Below are 27134 nucleotides of genomic sequence, written 5' to 3'. Positions count from 1 at the left end.
ATAATTTTGTTTAAAAAAATTGTCCCCTTTTGGTCAGGTTCTAACACAACCCTTTCTGGCACATTTTGTATACAAAGTTATGTGTTAACTAGAATTCTTATCCTTAGTAACCTAAAACTTTAGTGAAATCCTAAAAAGCAAGAAATCTTGAGCTATGAGATATGGACATTTATAGATAAGAACAATTCCACAGTGTTTAGAAACATATTTCCCCATATCACAACCCTTTCTTAATTGGAAATGACCCAGATATTCAGTGAGCATCAAAAATAACTTTAAGATTTTAATTTACACAAAAAAACACCTAAAATATCCCATTTACATGTACTTATTTCATTTTTAAACAGTTTATCTAGATTACTTCTGTAAACTGAGATATTAGACACTATTATTTAAAGTTAGTTATTTCCTTGTTAACCACATTTTTAATAGCTAGTGAACATCGGGTGCTCACCCATACCTAGGTGAGAGCCTCAAAGTTAAGTACACAGATATTTTTGCCAACAGCTCAGAAGATTTAGCTAACATTAAATTACTATCATTTGTCAAAAAAAAAAAAAAAAAAGAGGGGGCAGGCAAACCAAGATCATTTTGTTTTGGCTGGGTTTATAGTTTTATAACCTTCTATGCCAAACCCTGATACCTCAAAATATCTACCAGAGACAAATATAAAATTGAGATAAAAATGTATGCCAACAATTCTGAAGGCATTTCTATTTTTATTTTATCAATAATTTAAAAGCCAGCTTGTTTAGTAAAGTTATACTTAAGTCATGTGAACTTGAAAATTGCTCAGACTTATTTACTTAATTTATGAGTGCTCTTTTATAGGCCAATTTGGTAGACACAACATATAACAAGTGTACATACAAATAAACACATCTAGATATGTATGTAAACACACACAAAGATTCGATAGCTTTTACCTTGGAACCCTAGCCATGAGATAGCAATACAAGCTCACTAGTTTTACTTTGTTTGCCCCAATAGGTAATCCAATGAAGGCTGTGAACCAAAATTTCGGGTAAAGCAGTTTCCATTGCAGTTTCATTTTTAGAGGCCAAACCTCCCCAGACTCCAAAGAACACTGGGTCCAAATATTACCAAAGAAGAGCATCACACATTGACCAGACCCCCTGCTTAGAACAACAGCACAAAAGCCTAGACACATAAAACTCCATCCCACTTTCCCATTCAACAGCAAACTTCAGATTCCAAACAATATGGGGCCCACACAGTATTGCAACTGCAAGAGAAAATTCTGAGGGCTTAGTACTAGACCTCAGGACCTCTGCCAAGGGCATCCACTTTGGAGAGGTTGGGGTCCGGAGGACCCCCAGGGAATCCCCCTTTAGGGTCCAATCTTAGAGTGTCAGATGTCTCTGACCTCAGATGGGCACCAATGCCACTCTGCATGCTTTCCCTCCAGAGGGAATAACCTACTATGAACTTTCCTTTGTTCCTGGATGAAGGCCTCAACTTCCAGCATCCTTATAATTTGATAAGGCCATGCTTTCCCATGCTTCCCATTCCATTAGTGATAGCCATGAAATTTAATGATAAGAACTGGAGGCTGGGTGGGTTTCTTCTGCCCTTAGTCAAGTAGGGTAAGGGAAGAATTTAACATAAAAGAAGGTTTCAGTAACATGAAACACATGTGAGTTCGCCCCGAGCTGTACCACATGTAGGGATTAGGGACCACAACCACAAAAGATAGAAAATATCCCTTCCGAGCAGCCCCAGCCAGAAATCTGCAGTTGCCTCTGTGTTTAGGCACTGCCCACCAAGGTGCCCGAGCTGGAAAGGAAAAGAGGGAGAGAGATTCCCCTGTATGGAGCAGAAAAGAAAAGGAGAAAAATCCCAAACTTTGGGCTTACCTCCTGGCTGGCTTGCCAAAATATGTTACCAGTGGAGTGTGTCCAGGTTCTTGGCGTCTTGAACAAAGAATTGGACAAAACACATAAAACAAGGAAAGAAAGAAGCAAAAAGGCAGAGATTTATGGAAAAATGAAAGTACAACCACAGAGTGGGGGTGCGTATGAGCATAGGGTCTCAACAGTGCAGTTACAGGATTTTCTGTTGTTTAAATACCCGCTAGAGGTTTCCATTGCTTACTTGGTGTACACCCTATGTAAATGAAGAGGATGAAGTAAAATTATGAAGTCATTTATTAGTTGTATGCCCAATGTAAATGAAGAGGATATTTCCCATCATAGCTAAAGTGTTTCCATTTGATTTAGTTCTAAGAAGTCCTTAGGTTCCCTGCCTCCAGGCCCTATTCTCCTGGCTCAAAATGATTGTAGCCCCAGCCAACATCTGAAGAACAGATGTTATGTTTGTCAAAAGAAAAAGAAATAAAAAAACACCCTGAGCTAGAGGAACAACCCAGCCAACCCCAACTATAAGAAAATAAATGTTTATCGTTGTTTTAAAACACTCTGTTTGGAGGTAATTTCTTATATAGCAATAAATAACTAATGCACTGCCCTACCCAAACCTAATCTGGGTGGTGAGCAGAAACTCTTGTCAATAGAGTAAACAGTTAATAAACAGAGAGGAGATGAGGGAGTTCAAGGCTTAAAGATGTGAGGGTAAATGGGGGGATTTAAAATTAGGAGCTCCGGTTAGTGTTTAGGTTATGTGGGTTATGGTGAAGGAGGGAGCTGAATGCCAAGAGCTGGGTCTGTTTTCTGGGCTGAAGGAGTGCAATATATGTTATCTTTATGCTAAATTATGCTAAAGTCAGAAGAATAAACACATAAGCGGGGATTCAGAGTAAGTCTGCCTAGTTATAGCTCTCCTTGTGACCTACCCAGATACCCTTTACTGAACCAATGCACCAATCCCCCAGCTGTGGTGTCCTCCAAGAACTGCTGTGGTAGCTCCCTCAACCAAAACTGATGAGAAGTTACCCTATCCCCCCAGGGCAACCTGCAGCCATTAACTGACTGATACAGGGATACACAAAGCCCCTCTAGCCTCAATGCTTGACAATTCCATGGTACTAGTCTTGCTCCAAATCTCCCTATTAAATCAGACTGAGCCTAAATTTCAGCTGAAATCATCCAGCTGAAACCACATCTTCCTTAGCTTCTTCCCCTTTGCTATGCCACTTCCCTCATTCCCTTACTGAATTCACTTGATATTACACTCTTAACAAATGATTTGTGCTAGAATTCCTGCTGCAGGCTCTGCTGTTAGGGAACCCAAGCTAAAACCGCAGGTTTAAAGGAAGTGCATATGCTGATAGCATCTATTTGGCTGCATCTTTCAGAATCCATGATTGACCCAGGTAGGGTGCAGTGGTGAGAACCCTAACAAGCGCTGCTTTATGTCATGGATATTAAATATGCATATCCTCTTAGTTCTAAGAGGAAAATGTAAGGAGAAGTAAGAGGATTTGAGCATTGGGTCTGTAACAATTAGAAAAAGGGGTTGATTATCTCCTAATTTTCAAGGCTAGTTTGTGAAGAACCACCACAGGCCACTGTCAGACAAAATATGAATATCTTTACAATAATGGTCTCATCCCCTGGGATGACTTTATGGTTTTAGTTTATGTCCCTGTCTCCTCCACACTTGCTTGAGAACACTGGGAAAAACAGTAATAATAAATTAGATACTGGCACTTATATTTGATGCTTCTATCATAGAAGAAAATGTGAACGAGGTTATATGAAGTTATATGACATGGAATCACCAAAGAGTTCCCAGAAAGATTTAAAGTAAAGAAGTAAATGAATCTAAGAAATTCACACATCTGGGGGATGTCTATTCCCGAAAGAGAATATAACAAAATAACTTTGGCATATTGGCTTTTAAATCATCTGCCCAAGCCGATAGCCAAGAAAAAAGAATCTAATAAGGCTTTTTTACTCTCCTGGAAAGGATCTTCTGGAGGTATTCCCGATTAATTGTAATGCTAAATAGCTTTCTTGACTGACATGCCCTTATGTATTAATAATCTTTCTTCTGATGATTTGTTTCAACTAGGTGGAAATTGCTACCATTGTCATGTCCAAGGTATAGCAAATGGAGGCAATTGTCTCAAACCCCAAGACTGGTTCACTCAACCCCTTCTCGCACCACCCCCTGCTGGCAAATGGGCTGTTACTCAGAGAAATTTGACTCGGAGAAAAGGAGATGACTCTGCCTTCTGATAATCTACAGACACGACCATCATCAAAACAGAGCCAGTGAGGCTTCCATTTCCACCAGGTACCCATCTCCCATTTCTGCATGAATCAGGCCTAACTTCAGCTATTCAGAAATCCTGGAGAGGTAAAAAACCCACCAGAGTTACCTGCCTTGGGTCAAACACCTCTCTAGATATGGCTCCAATCCTCTCCATTTATTCTCAACATTTTATATTTTGCATTTGGAAAGAACACTTAAGTCAGTAAACTTGGGTCTGTGACTGCCACCAACTCTCTGTGAGCCGAGCCCTTCCCCCTCTCTTTGCCTTGGTTTTGTCAGCTACAAAATAGAGAGATTTATTTTAATCAGTGTGTCTGCTTCCAAAAATGCTTGTTCAGAGAGATGACTCACACAAAAAAGATTGAGTATGAAAACCAGGGATCGCTGCAAACCATAACCCCCACATGGGGAATTCCCAGCATTTTGAGCATAATAAAGGCTTTCCCTAATAAATAAAAGTGTTTGACATTGTTTAAGCCAAAGAAAACATTGATCACAGAAACTTTTTGGGTGGAATACTTACTAAAATTCCATGCAACCTGTCTTTGGTGAAACCCTATACTGGAGAAGCCTTTCAAGCTTCTTGAGTCAGTGATTGCTATGAAGGTATTTTTTTTAGATGAGATTCACATTTAAACCAGCAGACTTAGAATAAAGCAGATTAGCCTCCAATCAGTTAGAGGTCTTAAGAGTAAAGTCTGAGGTTTTCTCAAAAAAGGGACTGCAATGTAGGAGACCAGCCTGAGTTTCCAGCCTTTGAGACATATAGTTCTCTATTACATGAGAAAGAGAGAGAGATGGATGAATATAGATACCTATAGATTGGATATAGATGAGATATCCTATTGGTTCTCTGGAAAACTCTGACTAATACACTGGTATCGTGTTTTGGCTGAACCAAATACCAGGATGGAATAGTATAGTTCTTCATTCTCCGTTTTTTGTCATCTGATAGAATCTAAATTCTCTCAAGAATTTGCCATAATAGAAATAATTATCTTCTGCAGGAAATTAGGGACAATGTGGTGCTATGGAAAAAGTATTTATTAAATGGCAAAACAATTCATTTCCACACCCCTTCATCACTCAGGGCCTTGATTGCACCAATAACGTAGGATTGTGGGGATCTGTTTATCTAAGGCAATCACTTGCTGAACTGAATTTTGGTGGTCCTTTCAAGTTCTGAAATCTGTAGCTTTCTGATGTAATGGCTGGTGTGCTTGAGAAATTAAATCTAGATCATCTCTTAACAACAAACCTCTTGACAACCCCACCATGGCTGGGTTTCTTTGAAGGAGAAGTTGCCATTGTTAACCCAAGTTCCTGGCAGTTTCTGGTTCAAATTGTCCCTCAATAAAGGTCTTTTCATGCTAATGAACAATTTTTAAAAGATACCTAATGATATCTTGGCTTTGTATACTGTGTAATTAATTTGGAATCCCAAGGGAACTCTTATTCTGGCATAGACATCCCATCTAAAGAGTCCCTTGAAGGAAGCGATCGTCACAAATGGAATGGAAATCTTTATAATGTCTGTTATGGGAAAATTTTGTATCATCCCAGTGACTTGTATTTCTCATCCACAAAATACTGATAATTAGAATTTCTACACTTTTGTGTTGTTTTAAATACTCAACATGATAATAAGTATAAAGTTCTTAGCACAATGCTTGACATGATGGAAGTGCTCAAAAGTTATTAGTTATTATGACCAGAACAAAAACCGGCTTCTTAGATTGTCATTATAGACTGTAACCAAATATTGTTGTGTTTGGGAACACATTGTTTGCCCTAACTACACAATAAAGCAATGTATGAATCTTCATCCAGAAATGCAAGCAAGCACAAAATATGGCTTTATTTTTTTATTTTTTATTTTTTGGTTTGCCTCAGAAAAGTCTTTATTCCTCTTTCACTATTTTTTGTGCTTCAGTCACTTTACTTTTTAAAGCCATACATATAATGAGAAGTTATTTCAAATTAGCATTTTAAAAGAAAAGAGTGACTGTATTGTAAACGGTATTTCATTTCCTGCAGGAGATTAATCACTCAAAAATGGTAATTATCTAAAACACTGAAAAATTTAGCAATCATTAAACATGATTCAGTCTTTTTTTTTTTTTTTTTGGTTTTGAATCTTTATCTCATCCTTAGCCATGCTGCTGAAAATCATGAATAGATATAATTAATGAAAATGTTACTAGTGCCAGTCCCCAAAATATCTCTAGATCACTGACCTTCTGATTAGTGAAAAACCTTTGAAGAATGATCTTTACAGGAATCCATGGCATTGAGTTAATCTGTTTCTCTCTATATGGGGGCAGCAGACTAGGTGAGTTTCTTCCTCTGTCATTTGTAGGATCTACTGTGCTTTTTTGTTTTTTGTTTTATTATACTTTAAGTTCTAGGGTACATGTGCACTACGTGCAGGTTTGTTACATATGTATACTTGTGCCATGTTGGTGTGCTGCACCCATCAACTCATCATTTACATCAGGTATAACTCCCAATGCCATCCCTCCCCTCTCTCCACTCCCCATAATAGGCCCCAGTGTGCGATGTTCCCGTTTCAGAGTCCGAGTGATCTCATTGTTCAATTCCCACCTATGAGTGAGAACATGTGGTGTTTGGTTTTCTGTTCTTGCCATAGTTTGCTGAGAATGGTGGTTTCCAACTGCATCCATGTCCCTACAAAGGACACGAACTCATCCTTTCTTATGGCAGCATAGTATTCCATGGTGTATATGTGCCACATTTTCTTAATCCAGTCTGTCACTGATGGACATTTGGGTTGATTCCAAGTCTTTGCTATTGTGAATAGTGCTGCAATAAACATACGGGTGCATGTGTCTTTATAGTAGCATGATTTATAATCCTTTGGGTATATACCCAGTAATGGGATAGTTGGGTCATATGGTATTTCTAGTTCTAGATCCTTGAAGAATTGCCATACTGCTCTCCACAATGGTTGAACCAGTTTACAATCCCACCAACAGTGTAAAAGTGTTCCTATTTCTCCACATCCTCTCCAGCACCTGTTGTTTCCTGACTTTTTAATGATTGCCATTCTAACTGGTGTGAGATGGTATCTCTTTGTGGTTTTCATTTGCATTTCTCTGATGGCCAGTGATGACGAGCATTTTTTCATGTATCTGTTGGCTGTATGTATGTCTTCCTTTGAGAAATGTCTGTTCATATCCTTTGCCCACTTTTTGATGGGGTTGTTTGTTTTTTTCTTGTAAATTTGTTTGAGTTCTTTGTAGGTTCTGGATATTAGCCCTTTGTCAGATGAGTAGATTGCAAAAATTTTCTCCCATTCTGTAGGTTGCCTGTTCACTCTGATGATAGTTTCTTTTGCTGTGCAGAAGCTCTTTAGTTTAATTAGATCCCATTTGTCAATTTTGGCTTTTGTTGCCATTGCTTTTGGTGTTTTAGTCATGAAGTCCTTGCCCATGCCTATGTCCTGAATGGTATTACCTAGGTTTTCTTCTAGGGTTTTATGGTTTTAGGTCTAACATTTAAGTCTCTAATCCATCTTGAATTAATTTTCGTATAAGGAGTAAGGAAAGGATCCAGTTTCAGTTTTCTACTTATGGCTAGCCAATTTTCCCAGCACCATTTATTAAATAGGGAACCCTTTCCCCATTTCTTGTTTTTGTCAGGTTTGTCAAAGATCAGATAGCTGTAGATGTGTGGTATTATTTCTGATGGCTCTGTTCTGTTCCATTGGTCTATATCTCTGTTTTGGTACCAGTACCATGCTGTTTTGGTTACTGTAAACTTGTAGTATAGTTTCAAGTCAGGTAACGTGATGCCTCCAGCTTTGTTCTTTTGACTTAGGATTGTCTTGGAAATGCAGGCTCTTTTGTGGTTCCATATGAACTTTAAAGCAGTTTTTTCCAATTCTGTGAAGAAAGTCATTGGTAGCTTGATGGGAATGGCATTGAATCTATAAATTACCTTGGGCAGTATGGCCATTTTCACGATATTGATTCTTCCTATCCATGAGCATGGTATGTTCTTCCATTTATTTGTGTCCTCTTTCATTTCACTGAGCAGTGGTTTGTAGTTCTCCTTGAAGAGGTTCTTTACATCCCTTGTAAGTTTTATTCTCTTTGAAGCTATTGTGAATGGGAGTTCATTCATGATTTGGCTCTCTGTCTGTTATTGGTGTATAAGTATGCTTGTGATTTTTGCACATTAATTTTGTATCCTGAGACTTTGCTGAGGTTGCTTATCAGCTTAAGGAGATTTTGGCCTGAGACAATGGGGTTTTCTAAATATACAATCATGTCATCTGCAAACAGGGGCAATTTGACTTCTTCTTTTCCTAACTGAATACCCTTTATTTCTTTCACCTTCCTGATTACCCTAGCCAGAACTTCCAACACTATGTTGAATAGGAATGGTGAGAGAAGGCATCCCTGTCTTGTGCGAGTTTTCAAAGGGAATGCTTCCAGTTTTTGCCCATTCATTATGATATTGGCTATAGGTTTGCCACAAATAGCTCTTATTATTTTGAGATACGTTCCATCAATACCGAATTAATTTAGCATTTTTAGCATGAAGGGCTGTTGAATTTTTTCAAAGGCCTTTTCTGCATCTATTGAGATAATCATGTGGTTTTTGTCTTTGGTTCTGTTTATGTGCTGGATTATGTTTATTGATTTGCATATGTTGAACCAGCCTTGCATCCCAGGGATGAAGCCCATTTGATCATGGTGGATAAGCTTTTTGATGTGCTGCTGAATTTGGTTTGCCAGTATTTTATTGAGGAATTTTGCATCGATGTTCATCAGGGATATTGGTCTAAAATTCTCTTTTTTTGTTGTGTCTCTGCCAGGCTTTGGTATCAGGATGATGTTGGCCTCATAAAATGAGTTAGGGAGGATTCCCTCTTTTTCTATTGATTGGAATAGTTTCAGAAGGAATGGTATCAGCTCCTCCTTGTACCTCCGGTAGAATTCGGCTGTGAATTCGTCTGGTCCTGGACTTTTTTTGGTTGGTAGGCTATTAATTATTGCCTCAATTTCAGAGCCTGCTATTGGTCTATTCAGGGATTCAACTTCTTCCTGGTTTAGTCTTGGGAGAGTGTAAGTGTCCAGGAAATTATCCATTTCTTCTAGGTTTTCTAGTTTATTTGCATAGAGGTGTTTATAGTATTCTCTAATGGTAGTTTGTATTTCTGTGGGATCAGTGGTGATATCCCCTTTATCATTTTTTATTGCATCTATTTGATTCTTCTCTTTTTCCTTCTTTATTAGTTTTGCTAGCAGTCTATCAATTTTGTTGATCTTTTCAAAAAACCAGCTCCTGGATTCATTGATTTTTTGGATGGTTTTTTGTGTCTCTATCTTCTTCAGTTCTGCTCTGATCTTAGTTATTTCTTGCCTTCTGCTAGCTTTTGAATGTGTTTGCTCTTGCTTCTCTAGTTCTTTTAATTGTGATGTTAGGGTGTCAATTTTAGATCTTTCTTGCTTTCTCTTGTGGGCATTTAGTGCTATAAATTTCCCTCTACACACTGCTTTAAATGTGTCCCAGAGATTCTGGTATGTTGTATCTTTGTTCTCATTGGTTTCAAAGAACATCTTTATTTCTGCCTTCATTTCCTTGTGTATCCAGTAGTCATTCAGGAGCAGGTTGTTCAGTTTCCATGTAGTTGAGCAGTTTTGATTGAGTTTCTTAGTCCTGAGTTCTAGTTTGATTGCACTGCAGTCTGAGAGACAGTTTGTTATAATTTCTGTTCTTGTACATTTGCTGAGGAGTGCTTTACTTCCAACTATGTGGTCAACTTTGGAATAAGTGCGATGTGGTGCTGAGAAGAATGTATATTCTGTTAATTTGGGGTGGAGAGTTCTGTAGATGTCTATTAGGTCCGCTTGGTGCAGAGTTGAGTTCAATTCCTGGATATCCTTGTTAACTTTCTGTCTCGTTGATCTGTCTAATGTTGACAGTGGGGTGTTGAAGTCTCCCATTATTATTGTATGGGAGTCTAAGTCTCTTAGTAAGTCTCTAAGGACTTGCTTTATGAATATGGGTGCTCCTGTATTGGGTGCATATATATTTAGGATAGTTAGCTCCTCCTGTTGAATTGATCCCTTTACCATTATGTAATGGTCTTCTTTGTCTCTTTTGATTTTTGATGGTTTAAAGTCTGTTTTATCAGAGACTAAGATTGAAATCCTTGCTTTTTTTCGTTCTCCATTTGCTTGGTAGATCTTCCTCCATCCCTTTATTTTGAGTCTATGTGTGTCTCTGCATGTGAGATGGGTCTCCTGAATACAGCAAACTGGTGGGTCTTGACTCTTTATCCAATTTGCCAGTCTGTGTCTTTTAATTGGACCATTTAGTCCATTTACATTTAAGGTTAATATTGGTATGTGTGAATTTGATCCTGTCATTGTGATATTAGCTGGTTATTTTGCTCGTTAGTTGATGCAGTTTCTTCTTAGCATCGATGGTCTTTACATTTTGGCATGTTTTTGCAATGGCTGCTATCGGTTGTTCCTTTCCATGTTTAGTGCTTCCTTCAGGATCTCTTGTACGGCAGGCCTGGTGGTGACAAAATCTCTAAGCATTTGCTTGTCTGTAAAGGATTTTATTTATCCTTTACTGATGAAACTTAGTTTGGCTGGATATGAAATTCTGGGTTGAAAATTCTTTTCTTTAAGAATGTTGAGTATTGGTCCCCACTCTCTTCTGGCTTGGAGAGTTTCTGCTGAGAGATCTGCTGTTAGTCTGATGGGCTTCCCTTTGTGGGTAACCCGACCCTTCTCTCTGGCTGCCCTTAACATTTTTTCCTTCATTTCAACTTTGGTGAATCTGACAATTATGTGTCTTGGAGTTGCTCTTCTCGAGGAGTATCTTTGTGGCATTCTCTGTATTTCCTGAATTTGAATGTTGGCCTGCCTTACTAGGTTGGGGAAGTTCTCCTGGATGATATCCTGAAGTGTGTTTTCCAACTTGGTTCCATTTTCCCCCTCACTTTCAGACACACCAATCAGACGTAGATTTGGTCTTTTCACATAATCCCATATTTCTTGGAGGCTTTGTTCATTTCTTTTTCCTTTTTTTCTCTTCTCGCTTCATTTTATTCATTTGATCTTCAATCATTGATGCTCTTTCTTCTAGTTGATCAAGTTGTTTACTGAAGCTTGTGAATTTGTCACGTATTTCTCATGTCATGGTTTTTATCTCTGTCTGTTCGTTTATGGCCTTCTCTGCATTGATTATTCTAATTATCCATTCTTCCATGCTTTTTTCAAGATTTTTAGTTTTTTCAAGATTTTTAGTTTCTTTGTGCTGGGTACGTAGTTCCTCCTTTAGCTCTGAGAAGTTTGATCGACTGAAGCCTTCTCCTCTCAACTCGTCAAAGTCATTCTCCGTCCAGCTTTGATCTGTTGCTGGCAATGAGCTGCATTCCTTTGGAGGGGGAGATGCATCTGATTTTTTGAATTTCCAGCTTTTCTGCCCTGCTTTTTCCTCATCTTTGTGGTTTTATCTGCCTTTGGTCTTTGATGCTGGTGACATACTGATGGGGTTTTGGTGTGGATGTCCTTTCTGTTTGTTAGTTTACCTTCTAACAGTCAGGACCTTCAGCTGTAGGTCTGTTGGAGATTGCTTGAGGTCCACTCCAGACCCTGTTTGCCTGGGTATCAGCAGCAGAGGCTGCAGAAGATAGAATATTGCTGAACAGCGAGTGTTGCTGTCTGATTCTTGCTCTGGAAGCTTCGTCTCAGGGGAGTACCCTGCCGTGTGAGGTGTGAGGTGTCAGTCTGCACCTAGTGGGGGATATCTCCCAGTTAGGCTACTCAGGGGTCAGGGACCCACTTGAGCAGGCAGTCTGTCCATTCTCAGATCTCAACCTCTGTGCTGGGAGATCCACTGCTCTCTTCAAAGCTATCAGGTAGGGTCATGAACATCTGCAGAGGTTTCTGCTGCTTTTTGTTAACTATGCCCTGTCCCCAGAGGTGGAGTCTACAGAGACAGGCAGGCCTCCTTGAGCTGTGGTGTGCTCCACCGAGTTCAAGCTTCCCCGGGTTTTTTTTACCTACTTAAGCCTCAGCAATGGCAGCGCCCCTCCCCCAGCCTGGCTGCCACCTTGCAGTTAGAGCTCAGACTGCTGTGCTAGCAATGAGGGAGACTCCGTGGGCGTGGCACCCTCCAGGCCAGGTGTGGGATATAATCTCCTGGTGTGCTCTTTGCTAAGACCCTTGGTAAAGCACAGTATTAGGGTGGGAGTTACCCGATTTTCCAGTTGTTGTGTGTCTCAGTTTCCCTTGGCTAAGAAAAGGGATTCCCTTCCCCCTTGCACTTCCCAGGTGAGGCGATGCCTCGCCCTGCTTCAGCTCTCACTGGTTGGGCTGCACTCCCCAGTGAGATGAACCTGGTACCTCAGTTGAAAGTGCAGAAATCAGCCGTCTTCTGCGTCACTTGCGCTGGAAGCTGGAGGCTGGAGCTGTTCCTATTCGGCCATCTTGCTCTCGACCAATATGGCATTATTTTTTATCATTTCACTTAATTTCTCTTTCGGTCTTACAGTCTGCTAGGGTAGTGGAAACTTACTCTCCGTCAATTTAGGGTCTCTTTTGCCAAAGGTTTGTCTCAGTTTCCAGGAGACTCCAAGGGAGCTAAGACATTGAATGGTGGGTTTGGAGGTGGTGGCCTCTTGTCCTTCAGTTCTCTGTCTCCATGAGTGTTCACTGGGATTTCTATAGTTACAGTCCTTGAGCATGACCCTTGCAGGTCAAGGCTGAGATTTTCTGTCTTCATAGCCCCTTTAAGTCCAGCCTTTCTCTGTCCTACTTCGCTGACATGCATGTGGGCATGGGCGTCTTTCTGCTGCTTCCTTGCCTCTCTGGAGTATGCAAATCTCATCAAAACTGTCTACAGCAGCCTGTCTCCTCAGACATTTCTATATTTTTTCCTGGGGTTTTGCCTCCCCAGGGCTATGCTTGGTAAATAAAGTTTTTTCTGCTCCTAGATCCCTGGGACGGGGGTAGGATTTCTGCTTTAATTTTGCTATGCTTTCCTCAGAAGCACTTCGCGTAATCTCTCTTCTGGGTTTAGGTGTTTGCACATATAAGAGTCCAAAGACTCAGTAACTGTTCTCTGAATACTTCGGAGGGTTTGTTTGAATAGGAGAAAGGGGACGTGCTTAGAGAAAACTAACACAACCTGAAAATTGCAAACATTTTCCCAGTCACTAGAAAAGTATCAATGACAGTCTACTGTAATTCAAGGTTTATGAGAAAAAAATTCCAGAAACATTTAATTTCAGTTAGATATTTTCAATTAGAAACATGATCTGAGTCCAAACTCTAACTGGCAGAAGGGAGAAAACGTTGCAGGGAATCTTGTCAGTGAAATTTCGAAACCTCACCCAGGAGAGCTCAGGGCTGCTGTTGCTGGCATGCCTCTGTGTTTGGTACGCTCTGGCTTGCAAGTAACAGAAAACCAATCTGAAGTAGCTGACTCCAAAGATTGAGATGTCTCATGGAAGGCAAGGGCAGTGACGGCCAGATCCAGGGCCTGGAACACTGTCAGCAGCCTTCAATCTCTTCTTACATCCTTTTTTCTGTCTCTATTTCTTCTACCCTTGTAACAGCAAACATAGGAGCATTCAGTAGCCCAAAGCTCCTGAATTTTACATTACTGCTAGGTTCAGACATCTGCAAAGAGCCTGACTTGAGTCTCAAACCAAAGTACAGATTCCCTGGGAAGGGAACAATTGACCCATTTTAGATCCACTGTTCACTCCTGTACCAACAAATCGTGGCCGGGGTCTAACCTATGTTTGAACTTACCTAGCAGCTCCCAAATTAAGCATGTGGAGAAAAAGAAAGGACAGTTCTAGAAGGAGGAGGGAATACACAGAAAAGGAAATGGTTGAATTCTAGGCACACAAAATAATGGAATCCACTCAACAAGTCCATATTAAAATGCTTTTCCAAGTCCAGGCTGCCCTCACACCCACTCACGGACAAAGTGTGGGAGAAATGACAAATAGAAAATTTTCTTTATTAAAACAGTTTAGGAGCCCTGAATCATTGTCTGGTAATGGACTTTTGGAAAAACAACATTCTTTCAGATTACAGAGAAGCGAGGAAAACAGTAAAGACACAGATCCCACTAACTTGAATGAGGGACAAGCTTAGATTTTCATCTCTGAATGTGAAGCCAGAGAAACCTTTTGCCAGAGTGACTCTGAAGATTAATAAAAGTTGAGAGAGGGATGGAAAATAACTCAAAAGGCCTTCCCCAGTATAGTAATATTTGCTTTATTGTGGCTTCATGAAAAGACTTAGTGACATTGCTCACTCTACCCTTGAGGACAGAGGGACAGAGAGCACAATGGGAATGGACCACTGGCTGCTCGGAGCTAGTTTTACAAATCTGAAATATGGGAGATCAAAACAGAAAACCATAAAAGAAAAGACAAGGCCAAGTCCTTACACTGTCAACCCCACACAAAACAAATGACGTTAGTAACAGCCCCATTCGAGTTAAGAAGATATTTGAGATTTAATTGTTCATATTTACTCAAAAGACTAGACAAGAAGCTAATAATGCTGGTTGCCTGTGGGGAAATAGAATAGCCAGGCTCCAGTGGTAACAGAGAAACTTCACCATATGCTCTATTAGATTCTTTACATTTTGACCCATATGATAGCTAATTTAAAAAATAATTACAGCAGTTTAAAAGTATAGGATCATTAATAGATAGTTGGAGAAAAGAATGAATGGAGACCAAGTTACTAGCCAGGCTTTATGTACAAATTTTCTCATAGAAAGGAGGAGCTATTTGGGGGTGCTAAGGCAAAGGGATTCCTCTAGCCCAGGAGTTTTAGGGGCTGCAGTGAGTTTTGATGGTGCCACTGCACTATAGCCTGGGTGACAGTGTGAGACCCCGTCTCAACACCACCAAAAAAAAAAAAAGAAGAAAAATAAAAAAGCTTATTTTGAAAATGCAGCATCTGGATATAAGGATAGTGCAATTTAAAATGCTAGTCCAAATTTATATTCCCAGATACACTTTCAATGGGCACACTAACAGTAGGTTGTACCTTTCTCTTTGTGATGAGAAACATATAAAAAGGAGAACTTCATCCTTAAAGCTGTCCCATGATCTCCTCACAGCTTCCCCACCCTGCTTGGCCTCCTACCTTGTCAGCACTGATGTCCAGTGAAGGGATTAGATGTGTGGTAGCCGGGACTGGTCCCTCTACTCCAACCTAAACATGGGGAACCATCTTTGCACACCTGTACCTATAGGAGGGCCAATCTTTCTGGACACAGAAACATACTACAGAATCCAACATTTATTGACTACTTTCTTTGTGCTAGCCATTACACTATAGACCAGAATATATAGGTGAATAAAATATAAGGCCCTCTCTAAAAGGTCGTGTTCTGTCAGGGCACATAATAAACATGCATAATTTGGCATGGTGATGTTAAAGTCTACTTATTTATGCCATCTTCTTGTTTCAGATACTTAAAAATGAAAGCCTTGGAAGTAATAAAAAAAAAGTCAGCCATTCTCTTACAATAAAAGAGATCTATTCCTCAACACCATTAATTTCAAAATGAGACCAACTTGCATCAGCATAGTGCATTCTTTGGGGATTTTTTGTGATGCAAAAAACCTAAGGCTTGTTTCCCTTTCAGAAGGACAAGACCTTCTGTTCCCTTTAATTTTCTCCTGACTTTTATCCTAAGGCATCCATCCTAATCATTTTATTTGCTTTTCATATTTGGCCCTTCCAGATGAACTTTCATCTCATGTGAGCTTACCACAGCCTTTCTCTTTCCATGAATCAGTCAAGCAAAAGAATACCAAATTCATTAATTTATTAGGTTTCTTCTAGGGGCTGGGAAATGGTGGCTGTCCTCAAATATGTACAACATTCTTATGTAGAAAGAAACTGGAAGACTATGATCAATGTTTAGCTAGAAAGAGATAGATTCCAGCAAAGCATAAGAACAAATTTTCTCACCATTTGGTCTGCCTAGGAGTGACATAGGCAGCTTTGAAAGTGTTGAGTTCCTCTTAGCTCTATGAGTCTACACAGACAGTGGATGACTACTTCTCAGGAATATGGGAAGAGAGGGTTGAGACTCAGAAGGTTGCCAGAGCAGGACCCAGATGCATCATTTGGGGTCCCAGTGAAAAATAAAAATGTCAAAAATTTATTCAGCTTGTCAAGATGGTGAAAGGTGAGCAGTAAAGCAAGTGTGAGGCCTTCTGAGCATGAGGCCATGTACAGTCACACAGGAAACACACTCATGAACCTAGCTCTGGGTCAGAGCACTGACTGAACTTGAGGGATGGCTTGGGTTTCTGCCAAAGCTCAGAAGGTATGAAATTTGTGCCAAAATCAACCATCCTGGATCATGCAATTTAGAATAAAAAGATAGAGGAAGTGATGGGCCCAGGAATTTAAACCTGGACACAGAACCCATGTAGGTCCCCCATCTTGAGGCCCTGATACCATATGGAAAATGTTTTGTGTCTATGCGTTTTCTCAGGGAAGAAGGTCCAGACCTCTTACCTGATTATGAAAAAAGTCTGACAGCCTCCCCATAAAAGTCAAGAACCTCTAATCCAAGCTTGTCCAACCAATGGCCCAAGGATGGCTTTGAATCAGGCCCAACCCAAATTTGTAAACTTTCTTAAAACATTATGAGATTTGTGTGTGTGTGTGTGTGTGTGTGTGTGTGTGTGTGTTGGTTTTTTGTTTTCATTTTTGTTGTTTTTTTGTTGTGTGTGTGTGGTTTTCTTTTATTATACTTTAAGTTCTGGGGTACATGTGCACAGCATGCAGGTTTGTTACATATATATACATGTGACATGTTGGTGTGCTGCACCCATTAACTACTCATTTACATTAGGAATATATCCTAATGCTATCCCTCCTCCCACCCCATGACAGGCCCCGGTGTGTGATGTTCCCCACTCTGTGTCCAAGCGATCTCATTGTTCAGTTCCCACCTATGAGTGAGAACATGCAGTGTTTGGTTTTCTGTCCTTGTGATAGTTTGCTCAGAATTATGGTTTCCAGCTTCATCCATGTCCCTACAAAGGACACGAACTCATCCTTTTTTAAGACTGCATAGTATTCCATGGTGCATATGTGCCACATTTTCTTAATCCAGTCTACCACTGATGGACATTTGGGTTGATTCCAAGTCTTTGCTATTGTGAATAGTGCTGCAATAAACATACGTGTGCATATATCTTTATAGAAGCATGATTTATAATCCTTTGGGTACATACCCAGTAATGGGATGGCTGGGTCAAATGTTATTTCTAGTTCTAGATCCTTGAAGAATCGTCACACTGTCTTCCACAACAGTTGAACTAGTTTACAGTCCCAACCAATAGTGTAAAAGTGTTCCTATTTCTCCACATCCTCTCCAGCACCTGTTGTTTCCTGACTTTTTAATGATCGCCATTCTAACTGGTGTGAGATGGTATCTCATTGTGGTTTTGATTTGCATTTCTCTGATGGCCAGTGATGATCAACATTTTGTCATGTATCTGTTGGCTGCATTCTTCTTTTAAGAAGTGTCTATTCATATCCTTTACCTACTTTTTGATGGGGTTGTTTGATTTTTTCTTGTAAATTTGTTTAAGTTCTTTGCAGATTCTGGATATTAGCCCTTTATCATATGTGTAGATCATAAAAATTTTCTCCCATTCTGTAGGTTGCCTGTTCACTCTGATGGTAGTTTCTTTTGCTGTGCAGAAGCTCTTTAGTTTAATTAGATCCCATTTGTCAATTTTGGCTTTTGATGCCATTGCTTTTGGTGTTTTAGTCATGAAGTCCTTGCCCATGCCTATGTCCTGAATGGTATTACCTAGGTTTTCTTCTAGGGTTTTATGGTTTTAGGTCTAACATTTAAGTCTGTAATTCATCTTGAATTAATTTTTGTATAAGGTGTAAGGAAAGGATCCAGTTTCAGCTTTCTATATATGGCTAGCCAGTTTTCCCAGCACTATTTATTAAATAGGGAATCCTTTCCCCATTTCTTGTTTTTGTCAGGTTTGTCAAAGGTCAGATGGTTGTAGATGTGTGGTATTATTTCTGAAGGCTCTGTTCCATTGGTCTATATCTCTGTTTTGGTTACTGTAGCCTTGTAGTATGGTTTGAAGTCAGGTAACGTGATGCCTCCCATTTTGTTCTTTTGGCTTAGGATTGTCTTGGCAATGCAGGCTCTTTTTTGGTTCCATATGAACTTTAAAGTAGTTTTTTCCAATTCTGTGAAGAAAGTCATTGGTAGCTTGATGGGGATGGCATTGAATCTATAAATTACCTTGGGCAGTATGGCCATTTTCATGATACTGATTTTTCCTATCCATGAGCATGGAATGTTCTTCCATTTGTTTGTGTCCTCTTTTATTTTGTTGAGCAATGGTTTGTCATTCTCCTTGAAGAGGTCTTTCACATCCCTTGTAAGTGGTATTCCTAGGTATATTATTCTCTTTGTAGCAATTGTGAATGGGAGTTCACTCATGATTTTGCTCTCTGTTTGTCTGTTATTGGTGTATAGGAATGCTTGTGACTTTTGCATGCTGATTTTGTATCCTGAGACTTTGCTGAGGTTGCTTATCACCTTAAGGAGATTTTGGCCTGAGACGATGGGGTTTTCTAAATATACAATCATGTCATCTGCAAACAAGGACAATTTGACTTCCCCTTTTCCTAACTAAATACGCTTTATTTCTTTCTCCTGCCTGATTGCCCTGGCCAGAACTTCCAACTTTATGTTGCATAGGAGTGGTGAGAGAGGGTATCCATGTCTTGTGCCAGTTTTCAAAGGGAATGCGTCCAGTTTTTGCCCATTCAGTATGATATTGGCTGTGGGTTTGTCATAAATAGCTCTTATTATTTTGAAATACATCCCATCAATACCTAGTTTATTGAGGGTTTTTAGCATGAAGGGCTGTTGAAGTTTGTCAAAGGCTTTTTTCTGCACCTATTGAGATAATCATGTGGTTTTTGTCTTTGGTTCTGTCTATATGTTGGATTACATTTATTGATTTGCGTATGTTGAACAAGCCTTGCATCCCAGGGATGAAGCCCACTTGATCATGGTGGATAAGCTTTTTGACGTGCTGCTGGATTCAGTTTGCCAGTATTTTACTGAGGATTTTTGCAACAATGTTCATCAGGGATATTGGTCTAAAATTCTCTTTCTTGTTGTTGTGTCTCTGCCAGGCTTTGGTATCAGGATGATACTGGTCTCATAAAATGAGTTAGGGAGGATTCCCTCTTTTTGTATTGATTGGAATACTTTCAGAAGGAGTGGCACCAGCTCCTCTTTGTACCGCTGGTAGAATTCGGCTGTGAATCCATCTGTTCCTGGACTTTTTTTGGTTGGTAGGCTATTAATTAATGCCTCAATTTCAGAGCCTGTTATTGGTCTATTCAGGGATTCAACTTCTTCCTGGTTTAGTCTTGGGAGGTTGTATGTGTCCAGGAATTTATCCATTTCTTCTAGATTTTCTAGTTTATTTGCATAGAGGTGTTTATAGTATTCTCTGACAATAGTTTGTATTTCTGTGGGATCGGTGGTGATATCCCCTTTATCATTTTTTTATTATATGTATTTGATTCTTCTCTCTTTTCCTCTGTATTAGTCTTGCTAGCAGTCTATCAATTTTGTTGATCTTTTCAAAAAACCAGCTCCTGGATTCATTGATTTTTTGAAGAGTTTTCTGTGGCTCTATCACCTTCAGTTCTGCTCTAATCTTAGTTATTTCTCGCCTTCTGCTAGCTTTTGAATGTGTTTGCTCTTGCTTCTCTAGATCTTTTATTTGTAATGTTAGGGTGTCGATTTTATATCTTTCCTGCTTTCTCTTGTGGGCATTTAGTGCGATTAATTTCCCTCTACACACTGCTTTAAATGTGTCCCAGAGATTCTGGTATGTTGTGTCTTTGTTCTCATTGGTTTCAAAGAACATCTTTATTTCTGCCTTCATTTCATTATGTACCCAGTTGTCATTCAGGAGCAGGTTGTTCAGTTTCCGTGTAGTTGAGTGGTTTTGAGTGAGTTTCTTAATCCTGAGTTCTAGTTTGATTGCACTGCAGTCTGAGAGACAGTTTGTTACAATTTCTGTTCTTTTACATCTGCTGAGGAGTGCTTTACTTACAACTATATGGTCAATTTTGGAATAAGTGTGATGTGGTGCTGAGAAGAATGTATATTCTGTTGATTTGGGGTGGAGAGTTCTGCAGATGTCTATTAGGTACTCTTGGTGCAGAGTTGAGTTCAATTCCTGTATATCCTTGTTAACTTTCCATCTCCTTGATCTGTCTGCTGTTGACAGTGGGGTGTCAAAGTCTCTTATTATTATTGTATGGGAGTCTAAGTCTCTTTGTAGGTCTCTAAGGGCTTTTGCTTTATGTATCTGGGTGCTCTTGTATTGGGTGCAAATATATTTAGGATAGTTAGCTCTTCTTGTTGAATAGATCCCTTCACCATTACATAATGGCCTTCTTTGTCTCTTTTGATCTTTGTTGTTTTAAAGTCTGTTTTATCAGAGACTAGGATTGCAACCCCTGCTTTTTGGTTTTGTTTTGTTTTCCGTTTGCTCAGTAGATCTTCCTCCATCTCTTTATTTTGAGCCTATGTGTGTCTCTGCACGTGAGATGGGTCTCTTGAATACAGCACACTGATGGGTCTTGACTCTTTATCCAATTTACCAGTCTGTGTCTTTTAATTGGGGCATTTAGCCCATTTACATTTAAGGTTAATATTGGTATGTGTGAATTTGATTCTGTCATTATGATGTTAGCTGGTTATTTTGCTCATTAGTTGATGCAGTTTCTTCCTAGTGTGTCCAGAATTAGTGGGTTCTTGGTCTCGCTAACTTCAAGAATGAAGCCGCGGACCCTCACGGTGAGTCTTATGGTTCTTAAAGATGGTATGTCCAGAGTTCCTTCAGATGTTCAGATGTGTCCGAAGTTTCTTCCTTCTGGTGGGTTCATGGTCTCACTGACTTTAGGAGTGAAGCTGCAGACCTTTGCAGTGAGTGTTACAGCTCTTAAAGGTGGCGCATCTGGAGTTGTTCAGTGGGTTAGTGGTCTTGCTGGCTTCAGGAGTGAAGCTACAGACCTTTACAGTGAGTGTTAAGGCTCATAAAGGCAGTGTGGACCCAAAGAGTGAGCAGCAGCAAGATTTATTGTAAAGAGCAAAAGAACAAAGCTTCCACAGTGTGGAAGGGGACCCAAGCAGGTTGCCGCTGGCTGGCTCAGGCAGCCTGCTTTTATTCCCTTATCTGGCCCCACCCACATCCTGCTGATTGGTCCATTTTACAGAGAGCTGATTGGTCCGTTTTGACAGGGTGCTGATTGGTGTGTTTACAGTCCCTGAGCTAGACACAGAGTGCTGATTGGTGCATTTACAATTCTACAGCTAGACATAAAAATTCTCCAAGTCCCCACCAGATTAGCTAGATACAGAGTGCTGATTGGTGCATCCACAAACCCTGAGCTAGGCCAATGGGAACGGGTGCCGCAGAGCAGGGGGCGGCCCCCTCAGGGAAGCTCAGGCTGCACGGGAGGCCACTGGTTGGGGGTGCTTGGGCATGGCGGGCTGCAAGTCCCGAGCTCTGCCCCATGGGGAGGTTGCTGAGGCACAGCAAGAATTCGAATGTGGCATGGGCGGGCCAGCAGTGCTGGGGGACCCAGTGCACCCTCCACAGCTGCTGGCCTAGTTGTTAAGTCCCTCACTGCCCAGGGCTGGCGGCACTGGCTGGCCGCTCTGAGTGTGTGGACCACCGTGCCCATGCCCACCCGGAATTCATGCTGGCTCACTCTCACTAGCATTGATGGTCTTTACAATTTGGCATGTTTTTGCAGTGGTTGGTACTGGTTGTTCCTTTCCATGTTTAGTGCTTCCTTCAGGAGCTCTTGTGAGGCTGGCCTAGTGATGACAAAATCTCTTAGCATTTGCTTGTCTGTAAAGGATTTTATTTCTCCTTCACTGAAGCTTAGTTTGGCTGGATGTGAAATTCTGGGTTGAAAATTCTTTGTTTTAAGAATGTTGAATATTGGCCCCCACTCTCTTCTGGCTTGTGTGATTTCTGCTGAGAGATCCGCTGTTAGTCTGATGGGGTTCCCTCTGTGGGTAACCTAACCTTTCTCTCTGGCTGCCCTTAACATTTTTTTCCTTCATTTCAACTTTGGTGAATCTGACAATTATATGTCTTGGAGTTGCTCTTCTCGAGGAGTATCTTTGTGGCGTTCTCTGTATTTCCTGAATTTGAATGTTGGCTTGCCTTGCCATGTTGGGGAAGTTCTTCTGGATAATATCCTGAAGAGTGTTTTCCAACTTGGTTCCATTCTCCCCATCACTTTCAAGTACACCAATCTGACATAGATTTGGTCTTTTCGCATAGTCCCATATTTCCTGGAGGCTTTGTTCATTTCTTGTTAGCCTTTTTTCTAAACTTCTCTTCTCACTTCATTTCATTCATTTGATCTTCAGTCACTGATACCCTTTCTTCACTTGATCAAATTGGCTACTGAAGCTTGTGCATGTATCACATAATTCTCATGCCATGGTTTTCAGCTCCATCCGGTCATTTAAGGTCTCTACACTGTTCATTCTAGTTAGTCATTTATCTAATCTTTTTTCAAGGTTTTTAGATTCTTTGTGATGGGTTCAAACATCCTCCTTTAGCTCAGAGAAGCTTGTTATTACCAATCGTCTGAAGCCTTCTTCTGTCAACTCATCAAAGTCATTCTGTGTCCAGCTTTGTTCCATTGCTGGCAAGAAGCTGCGTTCCTTTGGAGGAGAAGAGGTGCTCTGATTTTTAGACTTTTCAGCTTTTCTGCTCTGTTTTCTCCCCATCTTTGTGGTTTTGTCTACCTTTGGTCTTTGATGATGGTGACGTACAGGTGAAGTTTTGGTGTGGCTGTCCTTTCTGTTTGTTAGTTTTCCTTCTAACAGTCAGGACCCTCAGCTGCACATCTGTTGGAGTTTGCTGGAGATCCACTCCAGACCCTGTTTGCCTGGGTATCATCAGCAGAGGCTGCAGAACAGCAAATGTTGCTGTCTGATCCTTTCTCTGGAAGCTTTGTCTCAGAGGGGCACCCAGCTGTATGAGGTGTCAGTCAGCCCCTACTGGGAGGTGTCTCCCAGTTAGGTTACTCGGGGGTCAGGGACCCACTTAAGGAGGCAGTCTGTCTATTCTCAGATCTCAGACTCTGTGCTGGGAGAACCACTACTCTCTTCAAAGCTGTCAGACAGGGACATTTAAGTTTGCAGAAGTTTCTGTTGCCTTTTGTTCACCTATGCCCTGCCCTCAGAGGTGAAGTTTACAGAGGCAGGCAGGCCTCCTTGAGCTTCAGTGGGCTCCACCCGGTTCAAGCTTGCCAGCCACTTTGTTTACCTACTCAAGCCTCAGCAATGGTGAACACCCCTCCCCCAGCCTCGCTGCCGCCTTGTAGTTCGCTGTCAGACTGCTGTGCTAGCAGTGAGCAAGGCTCCGTGGGCATGGGATCCTCTGAGCCAGGTGCAGGATATAATCTCCTGGTGTGCCATTTGCTAAGGCCATTGGAAAAGCACAGTGTTAGGATGGGAGTGTCCCAATTTTCTAGGTACCATCTGTCATGTCTTCCCTTGGCTAGGAAAGGGACTTCCCTGACCCCTTGTGCTTCCCAGGTGAGGCAATGCCCCACCCTGCTTCAGCTCATGCTCCGTGGGCTGCACCCACTGTCCAACAAGCCCCAGTGAGATGAACCCGGGACCTCAGTTGGAAATGCAGAAATCACTCATCTTCTGCGTCGCTCACGCTGGGAGCTGTAGAATGAAGCTGTTTCTATTTGGCCATCTTGGAAGCAAGGCGTAGTTGTGTGTGTGTGTGTGTGTGTGTGTGTGTGTGTGTGTGTGTGTGTGTGTGTGTGTTTAGCTCTTTGGCTATTGTTAGTGTTAGTATATTTTATATGTGGCCCAAGGCAATTCTTCTTTTTCCAATCCTATTGGAAAAAATGAATTGGCAATTCTTTTTCCAATCATATTCGAAGAAAAGAATTAGTTTCTTCTTTGTCTTGGGTCAAGGCAAGTCAAAAGAATAGAAACCCCTGCTCTAATCAGACACCTTCATTTTGTCCGTGAGGAAATCGAAGTTTAGAGGGGGCAGAATTACTTTACAAAGTTGGAGAGCTAGTTCCTTTGCATTGTTTTAGCCCTTGAATCTAAAGGGTTTTTTATTACTATAACTCGATTTAATTGCAATGGCCTCATTAGTAAATTTTGTGTTAGTCTTGGCTTTACTCATTTTATCATTCTATCTTAACCCTCAAGCAATATTCTGATTCATATTTTATATAAGTATCCAACATTTGCTGTCACTTTGTAACTTTACTTGTAATTTTATGGCATTAGCTTCCAAAATCCTTATATTGATTTCTCAAAAAATATTGAAGATACATTTTAAGAATATTAATGTTGGCATTCTGCTTTAGTCACAGGATTAGCAGAGTAAAACTTCAGTCACAGGAAATTTTGAACCAAGAGAAGAGGCTGGCACCATGTTCATTTATCCTCTCCTATTATGCAAGCATGACTGCAAAAATAAACAACTTTAATCAGAAATGCTAGCATATGTAGAAACAACAACAGATTTATAAACAAATTTTATTTGTACATTTCCTTTATCAAGCCTCTGTAGTTTTTGCTTTTAAAGCTAGACGTGATAAAACGTGGGTAATCCTTTTCCCCACTCAACTCCCTCTTTGATCTCTCCTGACTAGCATTTCCCTGGCTTGGCCAGATAATTTTTTTCCAGTTCACACAGTCTCCTTAGAGTCTCTCAGCCCATTTGGGTCTCCAGCTCTATATCATATTTTTCAGGATAGTATCGTGACAAATTTTTTATTTAATTTTTACAAATACCTCATAGTGTGTGGCCAATTATATTTTCAAAAAATGGCTATGCCAATATATCCCAATCCACAAATTCCTATAGTATGATGTTGACACTTCCATCAAAAGGTGGGGTCTATGTTTGCTCCTCTTGTATCTGGTGGGCCTGGGACTATGTTGTATGTGATTCTCCATGACTTCTGAGGGCAAGACAAAAAAGATGATAGAGCTTCTCCCCTGCTCTCCTCCCTTGGGACACGTGCCTTGGGGGCCCTCAGCTGACATGTAGGAAATCCAGCCACTCTGAAGCTGCCATGCTGGAGAGAGCACATGCGGAGACTATGTAGAGAGACCCAAGGAGCCCCAACTTCTCCAGTCCCAGCTGTTTGAGCTGTCCCAGCCCAGGCACCAGATGTGAGGGAGTAAGCCTCCAGATGAGTCCAGCCCCAGCTTCCATGCATAACTAATGCTGAATAGAGCAGAAATAAGCCACTCCAATCCCCACCCAGATGGCTGATTTGTGAGCAAAATAGATGTGTTCTTGTGTTAAACCATGAAGTTTTGGGTTCATTTGTTACAAGCCATAGTAACTGGAACAGCAAGTAATGTTACCTTCAGGATTCATTTGGGTACAGGTAATTTCTAATACTTATTTAAGCTTGAAAGCAAAAGTCTCGGCTTACATAACTGAAAGTCCAGGGCTCTTGCTCGTGTGCCTTTAACAAGGGCCATAATGATGTCCCCAGGACCCAGGCCCTTTGCATGTTTCTGCCCTCTCACGACAGCACTGGCCACATGCTCAGGCTTCATGTGGTGGGCAGGCATTCCAAGCAGCTCCAGACATTTACCCTGTCAGATTCAACTCAGCCACAGCAGCAGAGGGAACTCCACTTTCACAATCAAACAAAGGCCATAAGATTAATCCTACCAGCTACATTTGATTTGGCCCCATCTCTGAACCATGGAATGTGCTGATCATCCAGGCTACAGGCACCAACACAGAAAAGCAGGAATGAATTCAAGTTCACCAAAGTACAGGAACTGACAGTAGGAGAAAGATATTTCTCCCAGGGATATTTCTAGATACTGGTACCAAAAGAAGGATAAAACAATACTAGCCAGACAAAAAACATACAAACAAAATACCCAGATATCCCCAGACTATGTATGAGAAAGAGTTTGTTTTCCTCAACAATTGCCCTACCATTAGGTAAGTAACTTTGTCATTTGTTGCCCCACAATAAACTGAGTTAGGATTTGAACACATGTTTGTCTAATGCAAATGTTTATTTTCTTTACCCCAAACCATATGGAATAGCATTTCTACTCTTTACTTCTGATTTCTTATAATTCATACAGCATGCTGAGAATAGAAACTTTATGTGAAACCAGAGAGAAGAGGTAGTTTTCAATTCTACTCTGTTTAATTTACCTTTTTCCTTAAGCTTTCTCCAGCATTCTAGTTTAATATATACCAGTATTTTGGCATCAGCCTGCTGTCACTAGTATTGGCTTAATATTCCACACAGAAAAATGTCTTCAGAATACTTTTATGGGACTTATTCTATAAAAACTTAACAGTGATTTTTAAAATTTTTGTGGCAGCTTTATTAAGATACAATTCACATATGATATAATTTACCCATTTAAAGTATTCAATTCCATGGGGTTTTTAGTGTATAAGCAGGGCTGTACAACCATCAACATAATTTTGAACATTTTCATCACTACAAAAAAGAAACCTCAGCATTGACTCCCCATTTCCCCTCTGCCTGCTCCCTGCCACCAGCTCTGTCTCTATGGCTTGCCTTATTCTGGGCATTTCATATAAATGGAATCATACAATAAGTGGTCCTTTGTGACTGACTTCTTTCACTTAGCATATGGTTTTCATGTTGTAGCATGTATCAGTACTTCATTTGTTTTTATTGCCAAATAATATTCCATTACATGGATATACCACATTTTCATTATTCATTCATTGGTTGGAGTACATTGGCGTTCTTTCCACTTTCACAATGCTGCTATGAATATTCATGTACAAGTTTTTGTTTAGA

The 27134-nt window shown here is 40.5% G+C and overlaps 1 long non-coding RNA gene across 1 annotated transcript in view; it reads left to right on the top strand.

Moving 5' to 3' along the window:
* LOC141409915 (uncharacterized) overlaps nt 1-6047 on the top strand; it is a 38853-nt gene extending 32806 nt beyond the window's left edge. The window contains exon 2 of the long non-coding RNA XR_012432780.1: nt 3994-6047. This is a non-coding gene — a long non-coding RNA (uncharacterized lncRNA). The remainder of the gene's footprint in view (nt 1-3993) is intronic.
* The last annotated feature ends 21087 nt before the right edge of the window (nt 6048-27134 follow it).

Source organism: Macaca fascicularis, chromosome 3 (assembly GCF_037993035.2).
Source record: "Macaca fascicularis isolate 582-1 chromosome 3, T2T-MFA8v1.1".
NCBI lineage: Eukaryota > Metazoa > Chordata > Mammalia > Primates > Cercopithecidae > Macaca > Macaca fascicularis.
Note: the sequence above shows the minus strand (reverse complement) of the source record. Positions and strands in the feature narration are given on the sequence as shown.